Source organism: Moschus berezovskii, chromosome Y (genome assembly GCF_049115385.1).
Source record: "Moschus berezovskii isolate FMDL1 chromosome Y, NW_MosBer_1.0, whole genome shotgun sequence".
NCBI classification, from domain to species: domain Eukaryota; kingdom Metazoa; phylum Chordata; class Mammalia; order Artiodactyla; family Moschidae; genus Moschus; species Moschus berezovskii.
The window spans coordinates 69,109,590-69,134,184 of record NC_142489.1 but is presented as its reverse complement, the minus strand read 5'-3'; positions in this window follow the sequence as shown (position 1 = coordinate 69,134,184).

The following is a 24,595-nucleotide window of genomic DNA, read 5'->3' as shown; positions in this document are numbered from 1 at the left end:
GTAAATCTCAGCAATTGCATTGATTTTTACTGCTTGACTCCTGTTTATTTCTTCTAGATCCATGGTAAGCATGTTTATTTCTCCTCATTCCTGTCCCCAGTGTACCCTGGAATAGGAGGTCTCTGGTGTTCTCAGGATTTGGCCTTAAGCCTCTGCCTCTGGTTTTCAGTCTTATTCTTGCAGTAGGTTTAAGACTTCTCCCTCTGTTACCTCCAAGGCAGTTCCTTCTATTGTAAAATCTCTTCTGTTTACTGGTCTCTTCAGCATCTAATTCCCATCCTGACACCAGGGGGCGGTGGTGGATACCAGCTCACCTGTTCAGTCCTGTCGTGGGGAGGGAGGAACACGGCTAACAAATATCACTGTTATCTGTGGGGAGTACTCGCAGTGTCTCTACTGCTGTGGGAATGCTCCCGCTCGCAGCGTGTGTGTTTTTCCTGTTTGTGCTGCTCAGGCTCTGGGTTGCTCTGCCAGGTGCTGTCCGTGGCCGGTGCTGGGTTACATGCACTTCCCAGGTCTGAGCGACTCAGGTTCAGGTCTTCGAGTACTCCACAAAAGCGCAGACTTGGCTGTGCCTGTGTTTTGTGCCTTCCCCAGTCTGAGCAGCTCAGGTGACCAGGAGTTTGGCAAGCGTGGTCGCTGTGGCTTATCGCCTCCCCCGTCGCTGCTGCTTGGTTTTCTGCGTGTACAACAGGAGCACTTTCTCAGGGGGATATTGACCCGCCCGAACCCAAGAAGTCTTGGTTAGCAAGGAAGCCTGACTGCAGCTTGGTATGCGATTCCTCTCTGGGGCTGCAGCTGCCCCTTTTGGCTCTGGCTGCCCTCCGTGCCTGTTCCGGCGGTAACTGGGGGATGGGCCGCCCACAGCCGGCTTGATCTGCTTAGTCCTTTTTTCTGTGAGCGGGACTGGCAGAATCTTAGGTTGGGGCTTTTCGCTGCACAGTCTGCTTTGCTCCCATTAGAGTGCTCAGTTTGCCCTCGCGGCGTTCAGGCCCTGTCCTCTCTCTAAGCACTGACATCTCGCCTCCCTGCCAGGCCCCCACCTGCTAGTGGTGGGTGAGGGCGTCTGCACCACTTCTCCATGAAAAGTTTCCTCTGGGCACTTAGTCTGTGGGCTTTAATTATTTATGTCTTTTTTCTCCTAGTTATTTGGCCCTCTGAGGTTCCAAGCCTATCCACAGAGTCACCTATGTTTCCAGGTGTTTGGAAACTTCTCTCTCTCTTTTTTTTTTTAAGCCTCCCTTCCCGGGACGGAGCTCCCTTCCTCCCTCTTTTGTATCTCTTTATCTTTTATGCTGTTTCCTACCTCGTTTCAAAGTCTATGGGCCGTTTTTCTGTGTGCCTGATGTCCTCTGCCAGTATTCAGAAGTTGTTTTATGGGATTTACTCAGCGTACAAATGTTCTTTTGCTGATTTTGTGGGGGAGCAAATGGTCACCCTATCCTATTCCTCTGCCATCTTCTCATGCTCCCCTTAGTTTCAGTTCTATCATAACCATATTTTGAACGAGCTTATCCTCAACTTTAGTAAAAATCAAAAGAAGAGTTTATCATAAAATTGTCTCTACAGTATCTTCATTATTCCGAGATAAGAAGAAGAAGCATGATAAAGCAATGGGTAATATGGGTGATCATAACTCTGACTTCCATTCTGAAACTAGAGGAGAGAATGTATTTTCAGCCTGCAGAAGTTTAACTGTGCCATTCATACTAAAGCGTTCTACCATTCAGATTGTTACTTAAACAAGTACCCTAACTTGAAATTATTTCTCTTCTCTATCATCAATATCAGTTAGATCACAGGAAAATATTGTGACACATCAACCTGCTATTTATCTTATTGATTTTTTAATGGAAGGGTAATTATTTTAAAGCCTTTGACTTTGTGGATCACAAAAAACTGCGGAAAATTCTGAAAGAGATGGGAATACCAGACCACTGACCTACCTCTTGAGAAACCTGTATGCAGGTCAGGAAGCAACAGTCAGAACTGTACATGGAACAATAGACTGGTTCCAAATAGGAAAAGGAGTACGTCAAGGCTGTATATTGTCACCTTGCTTATTTAAATTATATGCAGAGTACATCGTGAGGAACGATGGGCTAGAAGAAGCACAAGCTGGAATCAAGATTTCTGGGAGAAATAACAATAACCTCAGATATGAAGATGACATCACCCTTATGTGAGAAAATGAAGAGGAACTCAAATGATTCTTGGTGAAAGTGAAAGAGGAGAGTGAAAAGGTTGACTTGAAGCTGAATATTCAGAAAACAAAGATTATGGCATCTGGTCCCATCACTTCATGGGAAATAGATGGAATAACAGTGGAAACAGTGTCAGACTTAGTTTTTAGGTTCCAAAATCATTGCACATGCTGATTGCAGCCATGAAGTTAAAAGATGCTTACTCCTTGCAAGGAAAGTTATGACCAACCTAGATAGTATATTAAAAGCAGAGACATTACTTTGCCAATCAATGTCCGTCTAGTCAAGGTTATGGTTTTTCCCATGGTCATGTATGGATGTGAGAGTTGGACTGTGAAGAAAGCTGATCACCGAAGAATTGATGCTTTTGAACTGTGGTGTTGGAGAAGACTCTTGAGAGTCCCTTGGACTGCAAGGAGATCCAACCTGTCCATTCTAAAGGAGATCAATCCTGGGTGTTCATTGGAAGGACTGATGCTGAAGCTGAAACTTCAATATTTGGCCAACTCATGCGACGAGTTGACTCACTAGAAAAGACTCTGATGCTGGGAAAGTTTGAGGGAGGGAGGAGAAGGGGACGACAGAGAATGAGAAACCTGGATGGCATCACCGACTCTGTGGACATGAGTTAGCGTGAACTCCGTGTGTTGTTGATGGACAGGGAGGCCTGGCGTGCTGTGATTCATGGGGTTGCAGAGTCGGACACAACTGAGCGACTGAAATGAACGGAACTGAACTGAATTGTTTTAACGAATTTTGCTGTATTCTGTCAGAACTCAAAATAAACCAGGCATAAATATACCTATATGCCCTCCCTTTTGGAACACCCTCATATCTCCCTCTCCATATCACAATCCAAGTTGAGCATTTTTCACTGGGTGTCACTTAGTAGCTGCTCTAAATCAAATGGCTGCAATGTCTACTTGACATACTTTGGCAGCTATGTCTACTTCTATTTTGCAGTACCACATCGTAACTCCCTTATGCACTTGTGATTTTGGACTGAGGGTGGAAACTTCTACCTTTCCAGGTGTATAGGGTAACGTGCCAGTCCATGACAAACCTTTTCCTAAACTACAACAGGCAGGCCATTCAAATTTCCCTGAATTTTGCAAGAAATCCGTGTGTCTCCATAGGGGTACTGAACTCATATTTTGACCCTCTTGACCTATGTGAACTGAGCATGAACTCAGGAAGATATGGTTAGCAACTGGCAGCCTGCTCAGAGCTTGGTGGCAGATGTGGTCTTCGGAGTTGCTATAACTGCAGTCTCCTGCATTCTGCCTCTGTCTAATGCAAACATTCCTCTCTGCCTCCGTGGAGGACAGGGCGATAAATGGAAGCCTGTTTGCACATCTTTGATATTTTGTAAAAGACTCTTGAGAGTAACTAGGACTGCAATTAGATCCAACCAGTTCATTCTAAAGGAGATCAATCCTCGGTGTTCATTGGAAGGACTGATGCTAAAGCTGAAACTTCAATACTTTGGCCACCTCATGCGAAGTGTTGACTCACTGGAAGACTCTGATGCTGGGAGGGATTGGGGGCAGAATGAGAAGGGGACAACAAAGAACTAAATGGCTGGATGGCATCACCGACTCGATGGACATCAGTATGAGTGACGTCCGGGAGTTGGCGATGGACAGGGAGGTCTGGCGTGCTGTGAATCATGGGGACGCAAAGAGTCGGACACGACTGAACCACTGAACTGAACTGAACTGAACTAAATGTGCAATCTTTGGTTCTATGAGTGTCTGTTTTCCCTATATGACCATGGAGAATTATCTCAAGAAAGGACTTTTTTGCATTTTTGTCTCTGGTGTTCCCATGGATTAGGTTGCTACGTCACCTTAGACCCGTCTGTTCATCCTCTGACCATTAAAACTGGGTCCTTATCATAGGGCAGGTGATATATCCCGGGCATCCCTCCTAGGTCCACCTCAATGATGGTGGACAGGTGTATCTGATTTTTTTCTCTACTGAAAATTACAGTTAGGCACATTTGCTTTTGTTTCTCTTTCCCGAGGTTATGTTGCTCTAAGCGATCCCAGAGTTCTCCGCTGTCACTGTCCTGAGAGGGTTCACAATTGTCTGCAAGCTTCTGCTCATTTACAACTTCCTCTCCAAAACCAGCCTCAGCCCCTAAATACTTTGTCTCTCTTTGTGTCTCTTTTATTTTTTTCCTACCTCCTTTTCAAAGGAAAACATGTTTGACTTCTGGGTATCTTGGGCCATTCAACAGTGTTCACAATTTTTCGTCTGGAAGTTCTTCCATGTGCAGTCGATGCTTAGATGAATTTGTTGGGGAGGGAGTGGTCTTGTCCTCCTATTCCTCTGATATTTTGGGACCAACTGCCATCCGTCAAGACCCATCTTATTAACTGAAATGCTATTGTTCTTCAGCCACTAAGACATGTTTGACTCTTTGTATCCCCTTGGACTCCAGCACAAGAGGCCTCTCTGTCCCTCACTCTCTCCCATAGTTTCCCCAAGATCATGTCCTTTGAATCGCTGATGCTCTCCAGATGTCTCATCCTCTCTCACCTACTGATCCCCCTGCTTTCAACACTTTCTATAGATCACGGTCTTTTCTAATGAGTCAGCTCTTTGCCTCAATTGGACAAAGCTTTGGGGCTTTATTTTCAGCATCAGTCTTTCCAATGAGTCTTCAAAATTGATTTTTTTACAATTCATTTTTTGGTATTCCTGCAGTTCAAAAGAATCTCACAAGTCTTTCCCAGCAGAGCGGTTCACAGTCAGTAATCCCTTGGTGTTCTCATATCTGTACATACCTTTAGAAAGACCAGAGATATGACTCTACAGGCCTCTGTAGGTCACTCACGTTTTAGTTTTTAAAGACAGTTTCTAGCAACGCATGATTAGCTTGTGAGATGAGAGCAATTATGCTGTAGTTTGAGCATTCTTTGGTATTGCCTTTCTTTGGGATTGGAATGAAGACTGACTTTTCCAGTCCGGTGGCCACTGCTGAGTTTTCAAAATTTGCTGGCATAATGAGTGCAGCACTTTCACAGCATCATCTTCCAGGATTTGAAATAGCTCAACTGGAATTCCATCACCTACTCTAGTTTTGTTCATAGTGATGCTTCCTAAGGCCCACTTGCCTTCACATTCCAGGATGTCTAGCTCTAGGTGAATGATCACACCATCGTGATTTTCTGGGTCCTGAAGATCTTCTATGTACAGTTCTTCTGTGTATTCTTGCCACCTCTTCTTTATATCTTCTGCTTCTCTTTGGTTCCTAACATTTGTGTCCTTTATTGAGCCCACCTTTGCATGAAGTGTTGCCTCAGTATTTCTAATTATCCTGCAGATATGTCTAGTCTTTCCCATTCTATTGCTTTCGTCCATTTCTTTGCATTGATCACTGAGGAAGTCTTTCTTGTTTCTCCTTGCTATTCACTGGAACTCTACATTCAAATGAGTATAAATTTCCTTTTCTCCTGTTCTTTACACTTCCCTTCTTTCACAGCCATTTTTAAGGCCTCCTCAGACAGCCATTTTGCTTTTTTGCATTTCTTTTTCTTGGGGATGACCTTGATTCCTGTCTCCTGTACAATGTCATGAACCTCCACCCATAATTTATCAGGCACCCTCTCTGTCAGATCTAGTCCCTTAAAACTGTTTCTCACTTCCACTGTATAGTCATAAGTGAATTGACTTATGTCATACAAGAATGGTATAGGGGTTCTCTCCAATTCCTTCTATTTCAGTCTGCATTTGCAACAAGCAGTTCATGGTCTGTGCCAGAGTCAGCTCCTGGTCTTGTTTTTGCTGTCTGTATAGAGATTCTCCATTTTTGACTGAAAAAATAAAATCAACCTGATTTCAGTGTTGAGCATTGGGTGATGTCTTTTCTCTGTCATTTGTTTGTCCAGATTAATAAAAATGGCTTACATTATATTTTGACCAAAAAATAATTGGGGAAATTTCAAATCCTAAAGGTATTTAAATGATATTTAACATAGACTTATAATATATTTTACTTGAGGATCATTATTTCTACAACTATGTAAATTTTTAAAACTACTAACAGAAGGGGATTATTTGATACTATTTATGTTTTATGGCTAAAGGAATCCATTTTTCTTTGCTTTTCTGATCTATCTTGGTTGAAAGAGTTATGAAATATTTTTCCCCCTTTGGTTTTAGTTTCAGTTCTATCATAACCATATTTTGAACAAGGTTATCCTCACATTAATAAGAATCAAAAGAAGAGTTGATCAGAAAAATATCTCTACAGGATCTTCATTAATCCAAGATAAGAAGAAGAAGCATGTTAAAGCAACGGGTAATGTGGATGGTCATAATTCTGACTTCAATCCTGGAACTAGAGAATAGAATGTATTTTCAGCCTGCAGAAGTTTAAGTGTGTCATTCATACTATAGCGTTCTGCCATCCAGATAATTGTTGATACAAGTGCCCAAACTTGAAATTATTTCTCTTCTCCATCATCAATATCAGTTAGACCACAGGGCATACTGTGATACATCACCCTGCTGTTTCTCTTATTTTTTTTTTTTTAATGGAAGGGTAATTGTTTTACTGAATTTTTCTGTATTCTGTCAGAATTCAAAATAAATCAGGCATAGAAATATATATATATATATATATATATATATATATATATATATATATATCCCCTCCTTTTCGGAATACCCTCCCACCTCCCTCTCCATCCCACAATCTATGTGGATCACTGTTCACGGTGTTTCACCTAGCAGCTACTAGACGCCAAATGGCTACAGTGTCTATGTGACATACTGTGGCAGTTATGTCTACTTCTGTTTTTCAGTACCATATTGTATCTCCATTATGCAACAGTGATTTTGGATTGAGGGTGGAAACTTCTACCTTTCCAAGTGTGTACGTTCATGTGGCAGTCCATGACAAACCTTTCCCTAAAATAAAACATGCAGCCCATTCATGTTTCCCAGTACCGGAGATCTCTGATACATTGTTGCCTCTCTTTCTAGGTCAATACATCAATCGTCTTCATTATTTAAAAATGATTCTAATACAACTGGTGTACGAAATAGGTGTCAGATTATGCACGATACTAAAGATTAAATTCATGTTGGGAGATGTCAACAAATTCCTACAATTCGCTTATTTGAAGAATAAAGTTATATGCTCATTTTCATAGTGTCAATTTCACTTTGAAATAGTTAAGAGTAAATGAGCATTTCAGTTCCTGGATATTTTGCTCTGCTTTAATATAAAATTTTCTGTTCAAGGAAACATTCAATACGCAGCATAAGTACATTACACCTAATGAATTTTTTGAAGAAATAGAAAATGTAAACAATGTAAAAGACAAAATGTAAATAAATTGACTTGTGAAATCATCCAGGCAGAACTGACTGGGTGTCTAAGATAGGATGGTATGGGGGAGGGATCAGATACAAATCAAATTTAGAAACAACAAATGAGCATATATATATGAATGCTTTCTCAGTTTTATTATACCAGTCATTGCAAAGAAAGCTAAGAGGTTAGGCAGAAAGTTTTCTGCATTAAAAAAAAAATGTGTTTCTCTTGAAAATATAGATGTAGCCTACTCGATAATCATGATCACTATCATACCATGATGGGATGACAATGATAACATGACATAGCCAAAGATTACACCACAGTCAGCAAAAGACAGGCATTTTACAAGTTGTATTAAAAAGGGTCATTCTTGCTCTGCTCTCCTTATGTCATGCCTTTATTTCCTCCCACCAACACACCACCCTATATTTCCTCATGTATATTTTGATGTTGCTTTGCTGTTCCTACAAAGATAGACTTAAATCCTTGTGGTGAATGCAGCATCTCAACAAGGTAATCAGTTCTTGGAAGATATGACATTACTTTCCATTACAAGCTTCATTATCTATCTGTTTCACAGAAATTCTAGAGCTACAATCAGGCAACATATTTTCAGTCATAATAAGCCACATTACACAACTTTTCCTAAACACTTACTTGGGAATGGAAAGAACCTGTCTTGCTTCCTACCAAGTTGACCACAGATGTTCAATTCTTCTATGTGTTGTATCTGTACCCAAGTTGCCTTATGTATCTTTCACATCAGCTAAGACATCAGTTCAGTTCAGTGTAGTTCAGTCGCTCAATTTCGTGCCCGACTCTCCGCGACCCTGTGAATCACAGCACGCCAGGCCTCCCTGTCCATCACCAAATCCCGGAGTTCACTCAAACTCATGCCCACAGAGTCGGTGATGCATCCAGCCATCTCACTCTCGGTCGTCCCCTTCTCCTCCCACCCTCAACCTTTCCCAGCATCAGAGTCTTTTCCAGTGAGTCAACTCATCGCATGAGGTGGCCAAAGTATTGCAGCTTCAGCTTTAGCATCAGTCCTTCCAATGAACACCCAGGATTGATCTCCTTTAGAATGGACAGGCTGCATCTCCTGGCGGTACAGGGGACTCTCAAGAGTCTTCTCCGACACCACAGTTCAAAAGCATCAATTCTTCGGTGATCAGCTTTCTTCACAGTCCAACTCTCACATCCATACATGACCACGGGTAAAACCATAACCTTGACTAGACGGAACTTGGTTGGCAAAGTAATTTCTCTGCTTTTCAATATATTATCAAGGTTGGTCATAATTTTCCTTCCAAGGAGTAAGCGTCTTTTAATTTCATGGCTGCAATCAGCATCTGCAGTGATTTTGGAGCCCCAGAAAATAAAGTCTGACACTGTTTCCACTGTTTTTCCATCTATTTCCCATGAAGTGATGACAAGGTGCTTGCCAAATGAAGTATTTTAAGTATTTCATGAATTAGCAATAAAAGGTGCTAAATAAATTAGCAGTCAAAAGCTATATACATTACTCAACAACATCCCATAGCCTCAAACATTACCATCATTCAGTTCAGTTCAGGTTGAGTTCAGTCCCTCAGTCGTGTCAAACTCTTTGAAACCCCTGAATCACACCATGCGAGGCTTCCGTGTCCTTTACCAACTCTCGGAGTTCAATCAAACCAACCTCCATCGAGTCAGTGATGACATCCAGGCCTCTCATTCTCTGCAGTCCCCTTCTCCTCCTGCCCCCAATCCCTCCCAGCATCAGAGTCTTTTCCAGTGAGTCAGCTCTTCGCATGAAATGGCCAAAGTATTGGAGCTTCAGCTTCAGCCTTTCTTATGAACATCCAGGACTGATCTCCTTTAGAATGGACTGATTGGTTCTTCTTGCAGTCCAAGGGACTCTCAAGATTTTCTCCAACACCACAGTTCAAAAGCATCAATTCTTCGGCTATCAGCTTTCTTCACAATCCAAGTTTCATATCCATACATGATCCCGTGAAAAAATATAGCCCTGTCTAGACGGACCTTTGTTGGCAAAGTAATGTCTCTGCTCTTTTATATGCTATCTAGGTTGGTCAGAGACGTCCTTCCAAGGAGTGATCCTCTTTTAATTTCATGGCGGCAATCAGCATCCGCAGTGATTTTGGAGCCCAAAAAATAAAGTCTGACACTGTTTCCACTGTTTCCCCATCTATTTCCCATGCCGTGATGGGACCAGATGCCATCATCTTAGTTTTCTGAATGTGGAGTTTCAAACCAACTTTTCCACTCTCCGCTTTCACTATCATCAAGAGGCTTTTGAGTTCTTCTTCAGTTTCTGCATAAGGGTGATGTCATGTGAGGGTATTGATATTTCTCCCAGCAATCTTGATTCCAGCCAGTGCTTCTCCCAGCCCAGTGTTCCTCATGATGTACTCTGCTTAGAAGTTAAATAGGCGGGATGACAATATACAACTTTGACACACTCCTTTTCCTATTTGGAACCAGTCCGTTGTACCATGTTCAGTTCTAACAGTTGCCTCCTGACCTGCATACAGGTTTCTCAAGAGGCAGGTCAGGTGGTCTGGTATTCCCATCTCTTTCAGAATTTTCCACATTTGTTATGATTCCCACAGTAAAAGGATTTGGCATAGTCAATGAAGCAGAAATAGATGTTTTCTCTGGAACTCTCTTAGTTTTCCCATGATCCAGAGGATGTTGGCAATTTGATCTCTGGTTTCTCTGCCTTTTCTAAAACCAGCTTGAATATCTCAAAATTCACATATTGCTGAAGCCTGTCTTGGAGAATTTTGAGCATGAATTTACTAGTGTGTAAGATGAGTGTAATTGTGAAGTCATCTGAACATTCTTTGGCAATGCCTTTCTTTGGGAATGGAATGAAGACTGAACTTTTCCAGTCCTTTGGTCACTGCTGAGTTTTCCAAATTTGCTGGCATATTCAGTGCAGCATTTTCACAGTATCATCTTTCAGGATTTGAAGTAGCTCAACTGGAATTCCATCACCTCCACTAGCTTTGTTCGTAGTGATGCTTTCTAAGGCCCACTTGACTTCACCTTCCAAGATGTCTGGCTCTCGGTCAGTGATTACACCATCGTGACTATCTTGGTTGTGAAGATCTTTTTTGTATAGTTCTTCTGTGTATTCTTGCCAACTGTTCTTAATATCTTCTACTTTTCTTAGGTCCATAATATATCTGTCCTTTATCGAGCCCATCTTTGCATTAAACGTTCCCTTGGTATCTCTAATTGTCTTGAAGTGATCTCTTGTATTTCCTATTCTCTTCTTTTCCTCTATTTCTTTGCACTGATCACTGAGGAAGGCTTTCTTATTTCTCCTTGCTCTTCTTTCGAACTCTGTATTTAGATGCTTATATCTTTCCCTTTCTCCTTTGTTTTTTACTTTTCTTCTTTTCACAGCTATTTGTAAGGTTTCTGCAGACAGCCATTTTGCTTTTTTGCATTTCTTTTCCATGGGCACGGTCTTGGTCCCTGTCTCCTATACAATGTCAAGAACCTCCGTCCAGAGTTCATCAGGCTCTCTATCTACCATATCTAGTCCCTTAAATCTATTTCTCACTTCCACTGTATAATCATAAGGAATTTGATTAAGGTCACATGTGAATGGTGTAGTGGTTTTCCCTACTTTCTTCATTTTAAGTCTGAATTTGGAAACAAGGAGTTCATGATCTGAGCCACAGGCAGTTCCTGGTCTTATTTTTGCTAACGGTATAGAATTTCTCCGTCTTTGAAAAGAATATTATCAGTCTGATTTCGGTGTTGACCATCTGTTGATGTCCATGTGAGAGTCTTCTCTTGTGTTGTTGAAAAAGGGTGTTTGCTATGACCAGTGCGTTCTCTTGGCAAAACTCTGTTAGCCTTTGCCCTGCTTCATTCCCTGCTCCAAGGCCAAGTTTGCCTGTTACTCCAGATGTTTCTTGATTTCCTACTTTTTACATTCCAGTCTTCTATAATGAAAAGGGCTTCTTTTTTTTTAGTATTAGTTCTAAAAGTCTTGTAGGTCTTCATAGAACCGTTCAACTTCAGCTTCTTCAGCGTTACTGGTTGGTGCATAGCCTTGGATTACTGTAATATTGAATGGTTTTTCTTGGAAATGAACACATTTCATTTTGTCGTTTTGGAGACTGCATCCATGCACAGCATTTCGGACTCTTTTGTTGACCATGGTGGCTCCTCCCTTTCTTCTAAGGTATTCCTGCCCACAGTAGCAGATATAATCATCTGAGTCATCTGAGTTAAATTCACCCATTTAGTCCATTTTAGTTCACTGATTCCTAGAATGTCTGCATTCACTCTTGCCATCTCATTTGACCACTTCCAGTTTGCCTTGATTCACGGACATTACATTCCAGGTTTATGCAATATTTCTCTTTGCAGCATCGGACCTTGCTTCTATCACCAGTAACATCTACAACTGGGTACTGTTTTTGCTTTGGCTCCATCCCTTCCCTCTTTCTGGAGTTTTTTATCCACTGATCAACAGGAGCATACTGGGCACCTACCACGCTGGGGAATTCCTCATTCAGTATCCTATTACTTTGCCTTTTCATACTGTTCCTGGGGTTCTCAAGGCAGGTATACTCAAGTGGATTGCCATTCCCGTCTCCAGTGGACCACATTCTGTCATACCTCTCCATCATGTCCTGCCTGTCTTGGGTGGCCCCACATGGCATGGCTTAGTTTCTTTGAGTTAGACAAGGGTAACCATCTTTGACATTTATATTTAACTGAGAATTAATAAGGTGGTGTGTCTTCATTTTAATGCAATGTCTAGGTTTGTCAGAGCTTTTACATCCAAAAGCAAGTGACAGTTAATTTGATGACTGCAATCACTATTCTTAGTAATTTTCGAGCCAAAGAAGATGAAGTCTGTCACTGTTTCCCCATATTTCAGTTTAGTTCAGAACAGTCTCAGTCGTGTCCTACTGTTTGCTACCCCATGAATTACAGCATGTCAAGCCTCCCTGTCCATCACCAACTACTGGGGTTCACTCAACCTCATGTCCGTCGAATCGGCGATGCCATCCAGCCATCTCATCCTCGGCCATCCCCTTCTCCTCCTGCCCCCAATTCTCCCAGCATCAGAGTTTTTTTGCAATGAATCAACTCTTCGCATCGCGTGGCCAAAATATTGGAGTTTGAGCCTTAGCTTCAGTCCGTCCAATGAACACCCAGGTCTAATCTCCTGTAGAACGGATTGGTTGGATCTCCTTGCAGGGACTCTCAATAATTTCCTCCAATACCACCGTTCAAAAGCATCAATTCTGCTCTCAACTTTCTTCACAGTTGAACTCTCACATCCATATTGACCACTGGAAAATACACAGCCTTAACTAGACTGACCTTGGTTGGCCAAGTTATGTCTCTGGTTTTTAATATGCTATCTAAGTTGGTCTTAACTTTTCTTCCAAGGAATAAGCGTCTTTTAACTTCATGGCTTCAATCAGCATCTGCAGTGATTTTGGAACCTAAAAAATAAAGTCTGGCACGGTTTCCGCTGTTTCTCCATCTATTTCTCATGAAGTGATGGGACCAGATGCCATGATCTTAACTTTCTGAATGTTGAGCTTTAGTCCAAGTTTTTCACTCTCCTCTTCCACTTTCATCAAGAAGATTTTTAATTCCTCTTCACTTTCTGCCGTATCGGTGCTGTCATCTGCATATTTGAGGTTATTGATATTTCTCCAGGCAATCTTGATTCCCGCTTGTGCTTCTTCCAGCCCAGGGTTTCTCATCATGTACTCTGCATATAAGTTAAATAAGCAGGATGACAATATACAGCCTTGACATACTCTTTTCCTATTTGTAACCAGTCTGTTGTTCCATGTCCAGCACTAACTGCTGCTTCCTGACCTGCATACAGTTTTCTCAAGAGACAGGTCAGGCGGTCTGGTATTCCCATCTCTTCCAAAATTTTCCACCATTTATTGAGATCCACACAGTCAAAGGCTTTGCATAGTCAATAGAGCAGAAAGAGATGTTTTCCTGGAATTCTCTTGCTTTTTCCATGATCCATCGGATGTTGGCAATTTGATCTCTCTTTCCTCTGCCTTTTCTGATACCCAATTGGAAATCTGGAAGTTCATATGTTTACCCCTTCTATTTGCAGAGTAGTGATGGGACCAGATGCCTTTTGCTTTGTTTTTATGAATGCTGAGTTGTCAGCTTGGTTTTGCACTCGTCTCATTCACCCTCATCAAAAGACTCTTTATTTTTTCTTCACTTTCTATTTGTTTCAGTGTTGCCATCTATATAATCTGAGGCTGTTTATGTTTCTCCCAAGCTTTGATGCAAGCTTGTGATTTACTCATCTGGTAATTTAATAGTATACTCTAATGTAGATTCACATAAGCTGAGTGACAATACAGAGATTTGTCACTTTCTTTTCCCGGTTTTGAACATTCAGTTGTTTCATATCTGGTCCCAATTCTTTCGGCTTGGCTCATTTAAGGGTGCTTTCAAAGTTTACTTCCTCAAGAATCTTCCAAGTACCCCACCCCTTTTTGTTTTGGTGTTCTCCTTCTCGACACCTAAGTTTCTCATTGTGGGACACTTATCACTGCTGCGCTTTACCTGTTTAACTTGTTTTTGTTGCACACCTCAATGTGCTTCACTTATTTCCTCCTTTCTGCCTCCAACTAATTAGTTCTTTCTCTGTCTCAGTTATTCTACTGTTGGTTCCTTCCAGGGTGTTGTTAGTCTCAGATATTGTATTGATTTTTACTGCTTGACTCTTTATTTCTTCTAGATCCATGTTAAACATGTTTATTTCTACTCATTCCGGTCCCCCAGTGTATTTACTGGCAATTCTACATATCTTTCAAGATTTTTATCTTTACTTTCATTATTCTGAATTCTTTTTCAGGAAAACTTCCTAACTCCTCTTCTTTTCTTTGTTTTTGTGGGTTTTTTGGTAATTTACCTTCAGCAGCTGCATATTTCTCTCCCTTTTCATTCTGTTTCGATTACTGTGATTTGGGTCCCTTTTCTGCAGGCCTGAGAATTATAGCTCCACTATGTTGTGGAACCTGTCTTTTGTGGGTGGGATTGGACCAATGACTTCTCAAGGTTTAATGTTTCCGATCATTTGTGTGTGTTCACTGGCAGACAGATCTGTATCTCTTCTCTCTGAAGTGCAATGAATTGTCCACGGACTGTGCTTTGGGGTGTTTGTGGGTCTGGTGTGGCTTTTATAATATTCATTGTTGTGTTTCTGTTTTACTGGAGAATAGCTGTGGGTTCTCTTGTACTGAACTTACTGACTCAAGTGTGGAGATTGCTTTCCATGTAGACAAGGAAACTCTGGGGTGTGTGTTTGTCCTTTAATATTCCTTGAGGTAAGGAGTTCAATGTTGATCTAAAGTTCTGGAATCGACACCCTGGCCTCTGGGTTTCTGTTCCCAGGTTGCAGTAACATCAAAAATCCATGCAATACAGAAGATAAAACCCGAGGCTAATGGTGGCACAATTCTCCTCATTCCGAAAGAATCAAAGGGATTCACAGAATTTCAGACAGCAGAGAAAAGGAAAGAGGGAGAAAGAGGTGCCTAGGGGGTGATATGGGAGAGTTGAAATGGGAGAGAGCAATCAATTCGGGAAAACAAATCCATTAGTGACATCAGATCGTAAAGATTTTGTTACTGAAGTCACAACATTGATATCAATTTTTGGAAAGTAAAAGTTAAGAACCAAAAATAAAATATAGACTTGTTTAAACAGTGTAAAAAAAAGAAAACGGAGTCCAAATTCATTCTCTCATATATAAAAATGTTTAAAAAATAGATTTACGTGTGTTTTGCTTGAAAGCTAATAATAGTTAATAGAAATAAATGTTTAGGTTATAATAAAGACTAAAATAGTTTAAAGTTAAAGAAATCATATAGAAACTGGAGCCTATTATACAGAGTGAAGTAAGCCAGAAAGAAAAACACCAATACAGTACACTAAGGCATATATATGGAATTTAGAAAGGTGATAAGGATAACCCTGTATATGAGACAGCAAAAGAGACACAGATGTATAGAACAGTCTTTTGGACTCTGTGGGGGAGGGCGAGGGTGGGATGATGGGATAATGGCATTGAAACATGTATATGATCCTATGTGAAACGAATCGCTAGTCCAGGCTCAATGCATGATACAGGATGTTCAGGGCTGGTGTACGGGGATGAACTAGATGGATGGGATGGGGAGGGAGGTGGGAGGCGGGTTCAAGTTGGAGAACATGTGAATACCTGGGGCAGATTCATGCCAATGTATGGCAAAACCAATACAATAATATAAAATAATTAGCCTTCCAATAAAATAAATAAATTTAAAAATAATAGAGGAAATAGATCTCAGAATTTTAAAGTAGTTGTGTGCTTTTTGGTGTCAATACAGTGTCAGACAGTCTCTTGTTGAAGCTTGTACTTGTCAAAGGTGACTGTTGTTCCTCACTTGAACAGTCTGGCCGTATATTGCAGACTTATTATGTTTAAACTGTCACTTCTGGGTCGGTTTATGCTTCTTTGTTTATATTTCCTTCTTTTATTTGAGAGCCTCTCCATATCTGGTTTTCACCATGAAACGAGGGTGCAGTAGCCTCTTATTCGACCTCACCTGTTCAGTGTTTGGGGGTGAGAGGTGGGACACAGAAAACAAAGGCCATTGGGATGGGGGCGGTGCTTGTGGTCTATTGATCATATCGGGCTTGTCAATGACAAATGTGGCATGTACTTTCTGGGTCCACCCTGCTCAGACTCCTGGTTGATACATGAGGGCACAGTCCCAAGTGGGCCCTGTGTTTCATGCACTTCTCAGCCAATCAGGCAGTTAGGTGCTTGGCAAGGGCCATGACCACTATTGGCTATGTGCTTTGTGCGCTTCCCAAGTCCAAAACCTCGGGTGACTGGTTGGAAGCAAGGCACAGTCCCAGGTATCCATGCATCTTAAGCAACTTTCTGGTCTCAGCCACTCAGTTTGCTGCCTGTGTCTGCAGAGGGCACAGTCTCAAGTGTGCCATGCGTCTCCTCAGGCTAACTGACCCCAGGCTGTCATGTGTCTGGGCTATGTGAACTGTCCATGAAGTGAGGAATCCATCACTAGCAACTGTCAGCCAGCTTAGAGCTTGGCAGGGGATGTGTCTGGGGCCAAGATTCTATGAGCCTATTTCCTTCTTCCTCTGGCAGTCGTACACGTTCCTCTCTCCCTCCGTGGAGGAATGGGTCTTAAAATGGACACTGGCTTGGTCTCCTTTGGTATTTTCTAGTGCACAATCTTCTGTTCTGTGAGTATGCATGGTTCAAGATGTGGCCTTAGAGCCTTCTCACAGGAAAGGGCCTTTCTAAAATTTCTGTCTCTAGTGTCCCCATAGTTTATGTTTGCGTGTTACCTTAGCTTCGCACATTGTCCTCAGGGCAGTGATTGCATTTATTGGCATAATCTGTGTTTCTTTATTCTTCCTCTCTTCCGTTCTATTTCTTCCCCGACTGACAGCTATGAGAGAGGGTTTCCAATTTTGTGCAAATTTCTCCTTCTTTAAGACTCCTTCTCCAAGGCGAGTCTCAATCCCTAAAAACATTTCCCCCCTTTCATTACTTATTTTTTCTTACCTACTTTTTAAGAGACTGGTTTTCCTTTATCGGTTTCTAGGGCCCATCAACATTGGTCACAAATTTGTTTCTGGAAGGTGTTCCATGTGCAATCTATCCTTTGATGGATTAGTGTGGGAGAAAGTGGACTCAGGCTCCTATTCCTCTAACATGATGAGACCCCACCGAGACCCTGGAAGATCCATTTTATTAACTGAAATCTTGTTGTTGTTCAGTCACAAAGTCTTGTCAGACTCTTTGTGTCCCCTTGGACTGCAGCACACAAGGCCTCTCTGCCCCTCACCATCTCCCAGAGTCTGCTTGAGATCATGTCCATTGAATGAGTGAAGCTATACACTCTTCTCCTCCTCTCTCATGCAAATCATGAAACAAGATTTAATTGGCTCCTAAGAATCAGGGTCTTTTCTCATGAGTCGGGTCTTTTCTCATGAGTCGGTTCTTTGCTCAGGTGGTCAAAGCTTTGGAGACATAGCTTCAACATTAGTGATTCTAATGAATCTTCAGAGTTGATTTCCTTTAAGTTTGGATGGCTTGATCTCCTTGCAATCTAATGGAGGCTCACAAGTCATCCCCAGCAGAGCAGTTTGGTGTTCTCACATCTGTACATGTCTACTGGAAAGACCATTAGTGTACTCAATGTGCCCCCTTTGGTCAAGTCAACTATTCACTTTTTAACACGCTTACTAAATGTGTGAGTGCCATTTTTCCAGGAAGCACCTGTATTCTAATTTTATAACTGCCGTCACATTCATAGTGAATATAGAGCCACAAAAGAGGAAATCTGTCATTGCTTCTGCCTTTTCCACCTTTATTTCCCATGAAGCAGTGGGACCAGATGCTATCATCTTACTTTGTGTAATACTGAGAATTCAAGTGTACTGTTTATCCTGTTTTCCTATCAACATTGAGAATTATTTTATTCTTGTACCATTTTTTCCCCTCAGTGTTTTGGATAAGAAATTGTTTTCTAAGAGTATTCTAAGATGATCGTTACTCATCATATATAATACTGCTGGTTTTAAGTTTCCTGTTGGAGCATTTGTGCCATGCTTCTGTGACAACTCTGTAAAATGTTGACAATATACACAGCCTATAATACATTTCTCTATTAACATAATATATTGAGCCTCTTCATGTTATCTCTAATGTGGTAACTACAAAAATACAAAGGAGGACAAGAAATAATGATATGATGTGGAGGGGGACAGGAAGCCGAACCGCTGTGTCATGAAGGGAGAGAAGTTTTGATCATCAATGATTTCTACTCAAATATTTGGTACCAGAAGTTTAAAGTGATGAAATAAAAATGTACACACTGAACTATGGAAGAGTTATTTTAATGTACACATCATATAATTTCAGTGTTCAGCTAGCCATAGAGCCTGATTATGATCTATGCACAGTGCCTGGTGCATCCGTTTAACCCATTAATTTGAATGTTTAAAATTATATCCAACGTGAGGAGAGGAACAGCAGTCTTAGAACAATATCTCTAAGTAAATGAGAGTTGCAGTTTTATGGGCTCAAGGTGTCCTCATATGTATGAACCCCATCACTATTATAGAAAGCATACTGCTGATCAGCTCCATCAAGGGACAGCCTTTCAGAATAGGATCTATATTATTCAGCCAGAAAGTTATTAAGTAACATTGGGCTTCCCAAACAGTTCATTAAAGATCTTGGGAACAAGCAAAGACTTTGACCACCTAAATAAAGTTGTCTAAAATTATATTTTGACATATACACATATATACACATATGTGCATGTGTGTATGTGTATTAAAAAATGTACAATGGCTTTTAATTCCTGTTAGGCAAAGCAGCAATGGAAAAAAATTAAAACCCAAAAGTAGAATTATTCAAAAGTCTCAGTTCAGTTCAGTTCAGTTCAGTCACTCAGTCGTGTCCAACTCTCCGCGACCCCATGAATCACAGCACGCCAGGCCTCCCTGTCCATCACCAACTGTCTACTCGGTTATTGAATATACGTAAGTGGAAAAAATACGAGAACTCCTTTATATCACTCCCCTCTTTTCTTTTAGTAAATAGCTACCAATTTTCAAATGTTTGTCCAGTTTAATGACAAAAATAAAGTTATAGAAAAAATATATATACAAAATAGATATACATATATCTATATAAAGTAGACGGATATGTTTGCATAACAAAAAATATTGATGTCAGATTCATTTCCAGTTCCACGCTCAATCTCATCATGAAATAGCCAAAGTTGTAGTTAACTCAAACACTCCAAGAGCTGGGACAGAAATCGAACCTGCAACTGAGATTTTCAGTGACAGTTATGATCACGCTCTAAATCCAACACTTTATTTCATTTCTTGTTCTAAGCAGTCCCGTCTTAAGATTGAAAACTATGAAAACCAAGAGGGAGGAGTAGGAGATTCTAGACTTCCTCGTGTTCCCAGAGTAATTTTAATCAGAGAAACTAGAAAAGCCAGAAACAAAGGAAAATGATCAAGCAATATAGAATAATGATTCTTGAACATTAAGCAAACTCAAGGATCTTTAGTTCCTCCTCAAGGGCCATAGATAACATTCTGTGAACAGTTTTAGAGATACTAAAGCCCCAACCAGGCTGAAATGTAAGTACCTAGACCACAGAGTAGTTGGAACCAGATGGTCAATGATGTCGACTCCCAATATCCTCAGGAACAGGCCACTAGTAGAATGTTCCCAAACTAATCACACACCCCATGCCTAACCTCACTCTGTCAAAAAGATAGTTCCCCTGAAAGTATTTGGGGAGTGTGGGTCTTTGAAACACCAGCTGCTAGGACACCTTGCCTGGTTCCACAATAAACTATTGCACAGAAGTGAGTAACCCAAGTTTGGTTGGGTAAGAGTTCAATTCAGTTCAGTTCAGTTCAGTCAGTCAGTCGAATCCAACTCTTTGTGACCCCATGAATCACAGCACGCCAGGCCTACCCGTCCATCACCAACTCCCGGAGTTCACTCAAACCCGCCTCCATCGAGTCGGTGATGGCATCCAGCCATCTCATTCTCTGTCGTCCACTTCTCCTCTTGCCCTCAATCCGTCCAAGCATCAGAATCATTACCAGTGAGTCAACCCTTCGCATGAGGTGGCCAAAGTATTGGAGCTTCATATTTATCATCAGTCCTTCCAATGAACATCCAGGACTGATATCCTTTAGAATGGACTGGTTGGAGCTCCTTGAAGTCCAAGACTCTCAAGAGTCTTCTCCAACACCACAGTTCAAAAGCATCAATTCTTTGGCGATCAGCTTTCTTCACAGTCCAGCACTCAAATCCATTATGATCACTGGAAAAGCCATACCCTTGACTAGACGGACCTTTGTTGGCAAAGTAATGTCGCTGCTCTTTAATATGCTCTCTGGGTTGGTCATAACTTTCCTCCCAAGGAGTAAGCGTCTTTTAATTTCATGACTGCAAGCAACATCCGCAGTGGTTTTGGAGCCCCAAAATATAGTCTGACACTGTTTCCCCATCTATTCCCCATGAAGTGATGGGACCAGGTGCCATGATCTTAGTTTTGTGAATGTGGAGCTTCAAGCCAAATTTTTCACTAACCCCTTTCACTTTCATCAAGAGGCTTTTCAGTTCCTCTTCACTTTCTGCCATAAGGGTGATGCCATCTTCATATCTGAGGGTATTGATATTTCTCCCAGCAATCTTGATTCCAGCCTGTACTTCTTCCAGCCCATCGTTCCTCATGATGTACTCTGCATAGAAGTTAAATAATCAGGGTGACAATATACAGCCTTGACGTACTCCTTTTCCTATTTGGAACCTGCCTGTTTTTCCATGTCCAGTTCTAACTGTTTCTTTCTGCCCTGCATACAGGTTTCTAAGGAAGCAGGTCAGGTGTTCTGGTGTTCCCATCTCTTTCAGAATTTTCCACAGTTTGTTGTTATTCCCACAGTCAAAGGCTTTGGCATAGTCAATGAAGCAGAAATATATGTTTCTCCGGAACTCTCTTGCTTTTTCCATGATCCAGAGGATGTTGGCAATTTGATCTCTGGTTCTTCTGCCTTTTCTAAAACCAGCTGGAAAATCTGGAGGTTCACATATTGCTGAAGCCTGGCTTGGATAATTTTGAGCGTGACTTTACTAGCGTGTGAGATGAGTGCAATTGTGTGGTAGTTTGAGCATTTTTTGGCATTGCCCTTCTTTGAGAATGGGATGAAGACTGACATTTTCCAATCCTGTGGTCATTGCTGAGTTTCCCAAATTTGCTCCAAATTGAGTGCAGCCCTTTCACAGCATCATCTTTCAGGATTTGGAAAGCTTAACTGGAATTCCATCACCTCCACTACCTTTGTCCTTAGTGATACTTTCTAAGGCCCACTTGACTTCACATTCCAAGATGTCTGGCTCTAGGTCAGTGATCACACCATCGTGATTATCTTGGTTGTGAAGATCTTTTTTGTACAGTTCTTCTGTGTATTCTTGTCACCTATTCTTAATATCTTCTGCTTCTCTTAGGTCCATACAATTTCTGACCTTTATCGAGCCCATCTTTGCATGAAATGTTCCCTTGGTATCTCTAATTTTCTTCAAGAGATCTCTTGTCATTCCCATTCTGTTGTTTTCCTCTATGTCGTTGTATTGATCACAGAGGAAGGCTTTCTTACCTCTCCTTGCTATTCTGTGGAACTCTGCATTCAGGTGATTATATATTTTTTTCTCCTCAGCCTTTCGCTTCTCTTCTTTTCACAGGTATTCGTAAGGCCTCCTCAGACAACTCTTTTGCTTTTATGCATTGCTTTTCCATGGGCATGGTCTTGGTCCCTGTCTTCTTTACAATGTCATGAACCTCCATCCATAGTTCATCAGACACTCTATCTATCAGATCTAGTCCCTTAAACCTATTTCTCATTTCCACTGTATAATCATAAGGGATTTGATTTAAGTCATATTTGAATGGTTTAGTGATTTTTCCTACTTTCTTCAATTTACGTCTGAATTTGGCAATAAGGAGTTTATGATCTGAGCCACAGTGAGCTCTGGTCTTGTTTTTTCTAACTGTATAGAATTTCTCCACTTTGACTGCAAAGAATACAATCAATCTGTTTTTTCTGTTGACCATCTGGTGATGTTCATGTATAGAGTCTTCTCTTCTGTTACTGAAAGAGGTTGTTTGCTATGACCAGTGTGTTCTCTTGGCAAAACTCTATTAGTCTTTGCCCTTCTTCATTCGGTGCTCCAAGGCCAAAGTTGGCTGTTACTCCAGGTGTTTCTTGACTTCCTACATTTACATTCCAGTCCCCTCTAATGAAAAGGACATCTTTTTAAAGTGTTAGTTCTAAAGATCTTGTAGGTCTTCATAGAACCATTAAACTTCGGCTTTTTATGCGACCATAAAAAGACCATATTGAATGGTCTGCCTTGGAAATGAACAGAGGTCATTCTGTTCATTTGGAGATTGTATCCAAGTACAGCATTTCGGACTCTTTTCTTGACCATGATGACTACTCCATTTCTTCTAAGGGATTCCTGCCCACAGTAGTAGATATAATGGTCATCTGAGTTAAATTCACCCATTCCAGTCCGTTTTAGTTCACTGATTCCTAGAATGTCTATGTTCACTCTTGCCATCTCCTGTTTGACCACTTCCAATTTGCCTTGATTCATGGACCTAACATTCCAGGTTCCTAAGCAATATTGCTCTTTGCAGCATCGGACCTTGCTTCTATCACCAGGCACATCCACAACTGGGTACTGTTTCTGCTTTGACTCCATCCCTTCACCTTTTCTGAAGTTATTTCTCCACTGATCTCCAGTAGCATATTGAGCACCTACCGACGTGGGGATTTCCTCATTCACTATCCTATTATTTTGCCTTTTCATACTGTTCTTGGGATTCTCAAGGCAAGTATACTGAAGTGGTTTGCCATTCCCTTCTCCAGTGGACCACATTCTGTCAGACCTCTACAACATAACCCGCCCATCTTGGGTGGCCCCACACAGTATGGCTTAGTTTCATTGAGTTAGACAAGGCTGTGGTCCGTGTGATCAGATCCACTGGTTTACTGTGATCACGATTTCAGTGTGTCTGCCCTCTGACGCCCTCTCGCAATACCTACCATCATATTTGGGTTTCTCTTACCTTGGTTGTGAGGTATCTCTTCACGGCTGCTCCAGCAAAGCACAGCCATTGCACCTTACCTTGGGCGAGGGGTATCTCCTCACGGCCACCCGCTCCTGATTTTGAACGTGGAGTAACTCCTCTCGGCCACCACTCCTGGCCTCAGGAGTGGGTAGCTCCTCTCGGCCACCACCGAGAAACACTTTTATTTCAGAAACCAAATAGATTTACTGATGTGATTTATCCATATAAAAATTCTTTAGGAATGAGATTTTGCAGGTTCATGGTTTTGGTTGCGATTTGTGTAAGGAGCCTGTATTTTCAGTTTATACTGAAGTAAACACTGGTTGAACATTACGCTTCAATTGCTAGGAGACTAGTGACTTTGTGATGTCACAGTGACCGGTCCATTGCTAGGAGATCAGTGACTTTTTGAAACACTGTGATGGTCTGGGAGTTTCCCTCTGGGCCAGCCAAGCAGCATTTGAATTTTCAGTGTGTAAAATCACACAAATGAGAAAACTGTTTGAAGAAAGTTTTTTCTGAGATGGCACAAATTTCTTCAGAAATTCAAGATGTGCCTCTTAACGATGAATCCACTGGTTCAGAAACCTCCATCAGACCTTTGCATGATTATACACTTGCTGGAGACTCGGTTTTGTGATCTATTATTGAAAAATATGCTTTTCAGGCTTCGTCTCAGGCAGTTCTGATGAAAAGACCACATTACACATTTTCTGTCTCTGAAAGAGGTGAACTGAATGATTTTCTTTGACTTACTTTTCCACAAAAATTGTGCAATAGAGTGGAAAGTGATCAATTTGAATCTATTTGGTGGGATGAGAGTGACACTTGTATACTGATCAATGAAGAACTCTTCAAGGAAGAAGTCTTGGAAAGAAAGGCACCTTTCAGGATATTTGAAACCAATAATATGAAATGTTTAGTTTGACAGCTGAACGTTTATGGGTTTAGTAGAAAGCAACAACCTCTTCAAAGATCTGCTTCACTATCTGACTTTCTGGAAGAAGAAAACAACATCTCTCTTTTGAGCAAGGTATTCCAAAATTTTCACTTATTGGCAATATGGAAGATTAAATCATGTGACCTAGAAAGCATGTTACCATATGTAGCTAAAACAGAATTTAAAATTGAGATAGCAAATTGCTGAAGAAGCTTTATTTTTTGAAGTTGAAAACAGCTGGAGGATATAGTATTTGACGTTTAACAAACTTTTGAATCAACTTGAAACAAGATATGAGTCTTGAAGCTACTTAAAGTGGTATTTACTGTATATATACAACGTATTTTTAGTTGAGAAACATAATTGTTTCTACCATGTTAGCTGTTAAAACTAATCT